The 9,843-nt window shown below is 45.7% G+C and overlaps 1 pseudogene; it reads right to left on the minus strand.

Annotated features, from left to right (window-relative positions):
* Positions 1–4,453: 4,453 nt before the first annotated feature.
* LOC121399148 lies at positions 4,454–9,067 on the minus strand (annotated as a pseudogene).
* Between the last annotated feature and the right edge of the window lie 776 nt (positions 9,068–9,843).

A 9,843-nucleotide genomic window follows, 5' to 3' on the forward strand; every position in this document is an offset into this window, starting at 1 on the left:
GACAACAGGGTTGAAGCTAGTAATCTTACTCCCTCAGATGTCTCATCAGCTGAAGCCGACTCATCTCAGTCAGAGGGCGAACTACCTCTATCCGATGTGTCTTCTGGGGAGGAAGATGATGAATGCGAAGAACTTAAGGGTCGTGAACCACAACACGACATTGAGGGTATCATTAAGGGAGTACTAGAGGTCCTCAAGATCACTCCCTCAGAACAGCAACCTCAGACTGCTAGCTTATTCAAAAGGCAGCACAGGTCAGCGACAGTCTTCCCTTCTCATGATCAACTTCTCGCCATTATACAAGAGGAGTGGAACTCTCCAGAACGAAAATTCCAGGCGACCCGTAAATTCTCCAAGTCCTATCCCTTTTCCAGGGAATTGGTGGATAAGTGGTCCATGCCACCAACAGTTGATGCTCCAGTATCCAGATTATCGAAAGCCACAGCACTACCAGTCACTGACTCGGCAGCTTTTAAAGATCCATCTGACAGACGGCTAGAGGGTTTTTTGAGGTCTCTGTACTCATCTGCAGGTTCTACTTTTCGGCCGGTACTAGCCTCTTCCTGGGTGGCAAGGGCCATACAAACATGGGCCGATTCCCTAGTCAAAGACATTCAACACGGAGTCTCTAGATCGGAGCTCCTTGCCACGGCACAGTCGATAGCTGAGTCGTCCGCCTACTTATGTGACGCTACCTTAGATGCGGCCCAGATTACTGCCCGCACCTCAGCTCTCTCGGTAGCCGCCCGAAGAACCCTCTGGCTTAAGAGTTGGGCAGCGGACATCAGTTCAAAAAAGTCATTAACCTCACTTCCTTTCAAAGGGCAGCGACTTTTTGGCGAAGAATTAGAAAAGATCATATCACAGGCTACGGGGGGAAAGAGTACATTTCTACCCCAGAGCAAAAGCAAGACCAATCCTTCCTACAGACGTGGAAAATTTTTTCGTGGCCAAAGTGGACGTTACAACAGACGTAGTAGTCCTCCCCAACGTTCCCACTTTAGATCAAAGAACAGTGACAAGGGACGTCCTGCATGGAAAACCAACAAGTTTCACAACAAGCCCACAACTGACAAGTCCACTTCAGGTTGACGGGGCATCCCCTCCGGAGTCACAGCATCCGATAGGGGGCAGGTTGCTTCAATTCCGGGAGGTGTGGAACCGATATTCATCAGACAGTTGGGTAAACGAAATAATTTCAGAGGGCTACCATTTGGATTTTTCTTCACTTCCCCCCAGAAAATTCCTTATGTCCAGAATCCCGGTCAATCCAGCCAAGGCTCAAGCCTTTTTGGAATGCATATCCAACATGGAACAGAACGGAGTAATTGTCCCCGTGCCCCCGCTGGAGAAATTCTCCGGGTTTTACTCCAATCTATTCCTAGTGCCCAAGAGGGACGGATCCTTCAGACCTGTTCTCGATCTGAAATTCCTCAACAAGCACATACGCTCAGTACGATTCAAAATGGAGACCCTGCGCTCTGTAATTCGAGGAATGGAACCAGAACAATTATTGATGTCCCTAGACATCAAGGATGCGTACGTTCATGTGCCGATATGGCAACCTCATCATCGTTTTCTGAGATTTGCCTTCAAGAACATCCACTACCAGTTCGTAGCCCTTCCCTTCGGCTTGTCATCGGCTCCTCGGGTATTCACCAAGCTCATGGCGGTTACGGCGGCCTGCTTGCGACTTCAGGGTGTTTCAGTGACGCCCTACTTGGACGACCTCCTTCTGAAGTCAAGAACATTGGAGAAGGGCAGAACAGATCTTCGGACGGCGATCCGATTACTCCAGGACTTTGGCTGGACAATCAATTGGGAGAAGTTCAGTCTATTTCCCAGTCACCAGATGACGTTCCTGGGTTTAGAGTTCAACACCCTCACCCAACGGGTGACCTTACCTTGGGACAAACAGTTGAGGATCAGAAATCAAGTTTCCAAACTATCTCTCACACAGAATCCTACAGTACATATGGCCATGAGGGTCCTGGGATCCATGGTTTCGGTCATGGAAGCAGTCCCATTCGCACAAATTCATTTACGCCCTCTTCAGAACAACATTCTGTCGGGATGGAAGAGGGGTCCTCTTTCCCAGAAGATCAAACTTCTTCCAGCAGCAAGGGAATCTCTACAATGGTGGATGCAACAAGACAATCTATCAAGGGGCCAATCCTGGGCTATTCCGGATTGGAAGGTAATCACGACAGACGCCAGTCTCCGGGGCTGGGGAGCAACATGGGACAACCTATCCGTACAGGGCACATGGTCCCTTCCGGAATCCAAGCTTCACATAAACATACTGGAGCTTCGGGCAGTGCGACTGGCTCTTCATCACTGGTCAAGCCGTTTGCAGACACAATCAGTGAGAATTCAGAGCGACAATTCTACCACTGTGGCTTACATCAACAAACAGGGCGGAACCCGCAGCAAAGCAGCACTAGCAGAAACTCAGGAGATTCTGAGATGGGCGGAACTCCATCTTGTAAGGCTGTCGGCTATCCATATTCCAGGAGTGAACAACACCAAAGCAGATTTTCTCAGTCGGAACAATCTGAACCCAGGGGAATGGGAGCTTCATCCGGATGTTTTCTCAGATCTTGTCAGCCAATGGGGACTTCCTCAAATCGATCTAATGGCTTCCAGAACCAATCGCAAGGTGAAGAGATTCTTCTCACGCTCTCGGGATCCCTTAGCAGTAGGGGTGGATGCCATGACCCAGACCTGGCAGTTCGACCTAGCCTACATTTTTCCACCACTTCCAATGCTGCCTCGGGTCCTCAAGAAGATCAAAGTATCGCATTCCACAGTGATTGTGATAGCTCCTTTCTGGCCCAGGAGGACCTGGTTCTCCGATCTCCAAGAAATGTCGGCAGTACCTCCTGTTCGCCTTCCATCCAGAATGGACCTCCTGTGTCAGGGACCCATAGTCCATCACAACCCGGGCCTATTTGCTTTGACGGCATGGCTATTGAAGCCGACATATGGCGAAGACAGGGCATAACCGAAGACGTTATTGACACAATGTTAAAGTCACGCAAATCGACATCGTCCAAAGCCTACCACAGGGTTTGGCGCAGTTACTGGAACTGGTGCAAGGAAGCACAAGTACCGTTTCTCGAGTTGAATATCCCAAGAATTCTATCCTTTCTACAGCGAGGTTTTCAGATGGGCCTCAAATTGAGTTCCTTAAAGGTACAGGTTTCGGCATTGTCTGCTCTGTTTCACTCACGCCTAGCTCTAGAAGACCCTGTGCACACTTTTCTGCAAGGAGTAGCCCATTTAGTTCCTCCATTTCGTCCTCCGATTCCTGGTTGGGATCTCAATCTAGTCTTGGAAGCCTTACTGGATCCCCCTTTCGAACCGTTAGGCTCAGTTCCTGAGAAGTGGCTCACCTGGAAAACGGTGTTTCTAGTGGCAATTACTTCAACCAGAAGAGTTTCGGAACTGAGTGCTCTCTCATGTGACCCAGCTTATCTAGTATTCCACAAAGATAAAGCAGTTCTACGCACAGTACCATCCTTTCTACCCAAGGTTGTGTCTTCATTTCACATAAACCAGGAAATTGTGGTGCCGTCCCTGTGCCCGGAACCTAAGAACCCCAAGGAGAAACGACTTCACAGCCTAGATGTGGTCAGAGCTCTTCGCTGGTACTTGGAAAAGTCTAAGTCTTTTCGACGTTCTCAAAGACTGTTTGTAGTTCCTAATGGGCCTCGAAGAGGCATGGCGGCATCTAAGTCGTCCATTGCTAGATGGCTGAAAGACACCATACGACAAGCTTACATTTCCAAAGGACAATCTCCTCCAGAGCATGTAAAAGCACATTCCACTCGATCAATGGGAGCTTCCTGGGCTTGGCGCAATTCAGCAACCCTGGATCAGATCTGCAGAGCGGCCACCTGGTCGTCTGTTCATACATTCTCCAAATTCTACAAATTAGACACCTTTTCCTCTTCGGAGGCTGCCTTTGGCCGAAAGGTGTTACATTCAGTGGTACAGTAATGTACCACAATCTCTTCGCTCCCACCCTGCTGTTCTTGGGGCTGCTTTGATAAGTCCCCAGCTGTTCCCTGTGTCCCCCTGAGACGACAGAGAAAATAGGATTTTTTGTTACTCACCGTTAAATCCTTTTCTCTGTAGTCGATAGGGGGACACAGGGCTTCCCGCCCCGCGGCGAGATGTTGACCACGTTGGTCCATGAGGGAATACTCCCTGAGTTACCAGTTCTGCTAGTTGAAGTTTTATTTCTATTGTTTAGCAGTCTCTTTGGTACTAACTGATTAGGTTGGCGTAGCATATGGGTTAAGCCAGTCCCTAGGTCACGCCCCTTTTGATTACTCATACAAGTGTCCTGCCTCCGGAGGGTGGAGCTTAACCCCAGCTGTTCCCTGTGTCCCCCTATCGACTACAGAGAAAAGGATTTAACGGTGAGTAACAAAAAATCCTATTTTCTTGCATTTCCCACAGGTGAACAGGTCACTTTGGGTTCCTCCAGTCTTTCCCATTTGATGCTCCTGAATGGAGGCCTTGGTTATCTCTTTCCTCATCTCCTTCAGCTCATTACTGGCCATTTCTAATGTTGCCTAATGCCTATTCCATAAGAGAAATGGGGTCAATGTTACCTTCTCAGTCCCACTAGGCTCCAATGCCTTCTCTCAACTCCCACTACATGCCAATGTCTCCTTTCCCCTTCCACAAGGCACCAATGCCCTCTCACCACTCCCATTAAGGGTTGAGATCTCATTCCTTCTTGAAACAGAAGCAGTTACCTTGCCACTCCCACGAGGCTCCAATACCTTCTCTCCACTCCCACTAGGTGCCAATGCCTTCTCTATACTACCATCACAATTATGAGACTGAAGGCACCTCCCTCCTTTTAGTGGCACAAGATCACTGACCATTCTCTCCTTTCTCTGGTTCCCAAACTCCCCTCTCACCTCACAGAACATGATAGCAATTTGCTCAGGGGTAATGATACCACAGAGCACATTCTTCCGAAGATCCGGGTTCTTGGAATCCTTTAGGTTTGAAATGCGACTCCGGATCCTGTTCTTATACTTCATATCAGTGTTCTGCAGCTCCCGAAACACGAGTGAGAAGAGTCAAGGTTGTAACACTCCCAAGCGAGTCAGTGGGTTTCACAGGCTGGACACAAGAGCTAATGATAACAGATGCCCACAAGCCCCTGCCCGCATCAGAAGGATATACTCCTCTATCTGTGCTGCCAAGAGCTCGCAATCTGCCCCAATAGCCACGTGATCTCCTGAATAACAGCCAAGTATCATTAGCTGAACGGAACAAGCAAAATTAAGCTGGACTAAGTTATTTGGGGAGGGATCTAGGGGTCACAGTGAGCCCCTCTATCAATCCCTCAACATGAAATCTACTGCTGATTATATAGTGAATAAAGTAACCCCTATTGTAAAATATAAGGATATTATAAGTCACCGAGGAGTTCCATGAACATTTTATACAGGTCATGGAACTCAGAGGTTACTTCTAATATACTCATATTTTCCAAAAAAGGGGTACTTTGTTTATTATAATACACAAGTTTTAGTGAGTCATGTGACAAAAATGAAATCACTACTTACTGTTTATAATCGATGATATCACTAATCACCGTTTATAAGGATATAATTTACAAGATATTCATGGCTTATGTGTATTATAATAAAAAAAGTACCCCTTTTGTATTAGAAGTAACCTCGGAGATCCAAACCTTCAGCCTTGTGCTTTTATATGGTCATGGCATTCCTCAATGACTTATAATATGCTTATTTTACAATAGGGGGTACTTTATTCAATATATATATATATATATATATATATATATATATATATATATATATATAAATATATATATATGTAACCCGTTCGACACCCCTTTGTCTGTGTTACACTCCACGTGTGGCGCTTACCTTATGGCACGGGACAAACCTGAGCCACTCCACAGTGGTATGGGGAGAGACTGGGTACTTAGTAGTGCAGTGCCTCCACCTAGTGGGATCCGGGGATGCACCTACGGATGGCCCAACTAGGAATACAGTAATAACACACACAGTATTGGTTAAACTGAATAATGGTTTATCTAAAATAAATGGCCAACTAGTACATGCAGCACTCCTAACCGGTGGCAATAGAGCCTCACTAACTAACTTGCTAGTGTAATCTGTCTAGCTAACTAACGAGTCCTTTAATGTCCTTTAATATAAACAGTCTGTTTATTTTCAGCACTCTTTAGGGTACTGTCCCTTTAAACAGGATACTCAAATCCTCTTTAGAGCGATTACCAGCTCCTTTGGATGCTCAGATAGGAATCTCCTGCTGGTTGTTCCTCCAGTCTGGATCTTTCACACTCTCTGTCTTTCCAGGCACAGTATGTGGCTTCCCTGTGCCAGCCCGATCCAAATGAATGCTTTTGGTGCAGCCTCTCAGCTCTCTGGGCCCACCGGCAGCTCTCTGGACTCTTTCTCTGACCACCATGCAGCTCTCTATGCCAGGCTCCCTTCTTTTGCCAGTCTCTGTGACTTCCTTTTCCTGCCAGCCACTCGCTAGCTGCTGTGTCACTTCCTTCCTACTGCACTGAACAGCTGGTTGCTAGGTAACAGCTTACAGCACACCGACACAGGCTCTGTGCTTGATTTCTGCTTAGAGGGATTGGCAGAGGGGAGAACGTGCCATCTTTGAGGGGGCTGTGGTCTTTGGCACCTCAATTTTCTTGGAAGAGCTGAAAAAAATTATTTGTTAACACATGAGATATCCATTGTAATACCCAGAAAGACAAAACAGGCTGCCTATACTGATCCATTAGACCGACACCTTGCCTCACCTTCTCACCCAACAGAAAGCTCCCAGTAGCGATCCTAGAGGGGGCGGGCCCTGGTGCGTGACGCGCAACCGGGCCCCGCCCCCCTCCGTACGGCCGCATTTGGCCGCATTTTCAGCGGCGAACGGACTGGCCTGCTCACACCCCCTGCTCCCCCGGTAGTTTCGCCACTGCTCCCAGATGTACTTACCCCAGCTCCTTCGAACAGGTGGGTTTCACCTGAAGCTTCTCTTTTCCAGGCTGTTCTGAGCCGTCTGCCAAGGGACAATAAGAAATGGAACCAATGTGGTGGGGCATCTACTTATAGTAACCCCACCCATGGATGCCAGTCCAGAAAGCAACAATATAACCAAACCCTAGAAATTTGTCATTTGGAAGGGTGCGCACTTACCCGGCAACTTTTTCCATGACTTGATAAGAGACTTGGATAGCGTGATGATCTCATTGTCGTTACTTTGCTTCCTCAGCGCATTCACGGACATTCCCACATGGGTGGACTGAAAGAGAGGCAACAAAGGGTCAATGGGAAGCTACAGGTGGCAGGCATAGAATGGCAGGGGTTAAGAGAAAAGGACCACTATTTAGGACTGACAATTTGCTTTGTACCTTCTGGAATTGGGGCGTGTGGCCGGCGCTGGCACTGCCCATGCATCAGTCACACAAACCAAAATATAAATGCACCAAATAACTGCACGTGCCACTTATAACGGCCAGTGTTTATAAATAATGTGGTGAATCTAACGGGTGATACGTGTGCACAAGGGGATGCGAGTCCTTTTAGACATGTCCCATGCCCTTTCCTGTATAGTAGAGTCACGATCCAATTCTGTAACTCTAGCTACCTCTTGGTTAAGCATCTGCCTAGGATACCCTCTCTGTAAACTTCATAGTCATCTCGTACAAGGATTTTATGTTTATGCATGTGCATGCCTCTATGACAAGGCGGTTTTTCTTTACTGATTGGTCGAAAATTGCATTTAAAACCTATGTATGAACATACCACCCCTTTGTGGGTGTGACTTATTTCTGTAGCTTTATAAGGATGTGAGGTCATTGTAGACATTATTGTTACTGAGGAGTTACACTACCATATAAAGATACGAGGCTGAAGGCCGAGTGTTTTTATACAGGTCATGGAACTCCGAGGTAACTTCTAATATCCTCATATTTTGCAACTGGGGGTACTTTATTTATTATAATACACAGGTTTTAATGAGTCATGTGACAGAAATTGCATCAGAACTCACAGTTTATAACTGATGACATCAGAACTCACTGTTTATAAGGATATAATTTACAAGATATTCATGGCTTTTGTGTATTATATGTGTGTGTGTGTGTGTGTGTGTGTGTGTGTGTGTGTGTGTGTGTGTGTGTGTATATATATATATATATATATATATATATATATATATAAAAATGTGTGTGTGTTTAGAAATAGCATATGGTAGATTTACATCTATGCAGTTGGCCAATAAAGGGAAGACAATGGCAATAGCAGCACATACATAGGTACACAAGGTGAAAATTCATTATAGGGAGATATCTCTGAACTAGGGAATGATATATTTAGAGAAAGGTCCCTGCCCTAGAGCCAGTCCTTGGCTTTATAGCTGGTCCTATAGATCAGTCTCTGTGGTCTTTATATTGGGCAAAGCACTATCAATGCCAGGACAATCCCTCTGCATGTGCTGCAGGACTTTATCAGAGTTCCCTATCAGTCTATCAATCTTTATGTATTGGTATTATGAAGGTGTAGTTGTGGGTGGCCACATTATAATGCTGGGGGATTATCCAGATTCAGATCAGACATGGGATCCTGGTATTATAATAGTGTCTGTAGTGGTGATCATAGAATGGGGGTCTCCAAGCTCTGGGGTCCTGTAGCTCCCCAGCATTTCTTTTGCTGTGAGGACCAGTAACAAACTACCCCACTGAGTGAATTCACACACACTAGGTGGCAATTAGCAGGTTATTAGAGGAGGCTGCATGGCTGCATAGAACTAAGTACAGGCTGCAGCACGAATTATGATTTAGCAGTTCACGGCATGGAATCCAGTACAGGCTACAGCAGGCATAGGAAGCTCAGTGGCTATGGGGGCAAGTGGCTCATTAATAAAAGCTTATGGGAGAAGGTTGAGGCCCCTGCAGTTTGAAGAACTCGCCGTATTTTTCTTGGCCACCATCTTATCCAGCCTTTTTATGATCCAGCGTCACCTCAACCCCCTTGGCCGCCATTGCGCCCCAGGACTCTCTCCGCTACGATTGGGTCCAGTCTGCAGTGAGCCCAAGTGACCTTGCACAAACACACGGGGTCCTTTATAAAGTTTGCGCAGTACATATTGTCCATGTTTTTTCCTGAGCACTAAAATATTGCACTGATATGCCAGTTTTTCCATCTTTTGCGAAATTGCATTACGCATACATTTTCACAAATGGCTCTGAAATGAGATGGGTGTTTGCGTAAGTGTGTCCACTGTGTGAGGGGGTTTTGAGCGAAAATAGCGTTGACAGTAATTTCTATTCACAATCTGTAAAAACTGCGAATATTTTCTCCGCCACCAAAGTTGTGGTGTAACTCAAACACAGAGTGTTTTGTTGTGCGCATAAATTTGCAAAGACTTGCATTCAACTGTGCATGTATATATATATATATATGTATATATATATATATATATATATATATATATATATATATATATATATATATATATATATATATATATATATATATATATATATAAATGTCCATATGGGACGCACAACCTTAAGCCAAATAAAAAAGCCTGGATGCTGGTCATAGAAAATGTATACAGATGCAAAGCGACAGCACATCCAAGGAATTTGTAACAAGGTATAAGTGTCAAAAAAAGTTGGTTTTATTGATTACGATGTTTCAGTTCCATCTTGGAACTTTCATCAGGGAGTTTTGAGCCTATAAATAAGTGTTTATGACACAAAACGCGTAAGGCTGTGGACACAATAAACTCTTTTCAGTTTGAATTCATCTGCCT

Source organism: Xenopus laevis, chromosome 9_10S (genome assembly GCF_017654675.1).
Source record: "Xenopus laevis strain J_2021 chromosome 9_10S, Xenopus_laevis_v10.1, whole genome shotgun sequence".
Classification (NCBI taxonomy): domain Eukaryota; kingdom Metazoa; phylum Chordata; class Amphibia; order Anura; family Pipidae; genus Xenopus; species Xenopus laevis.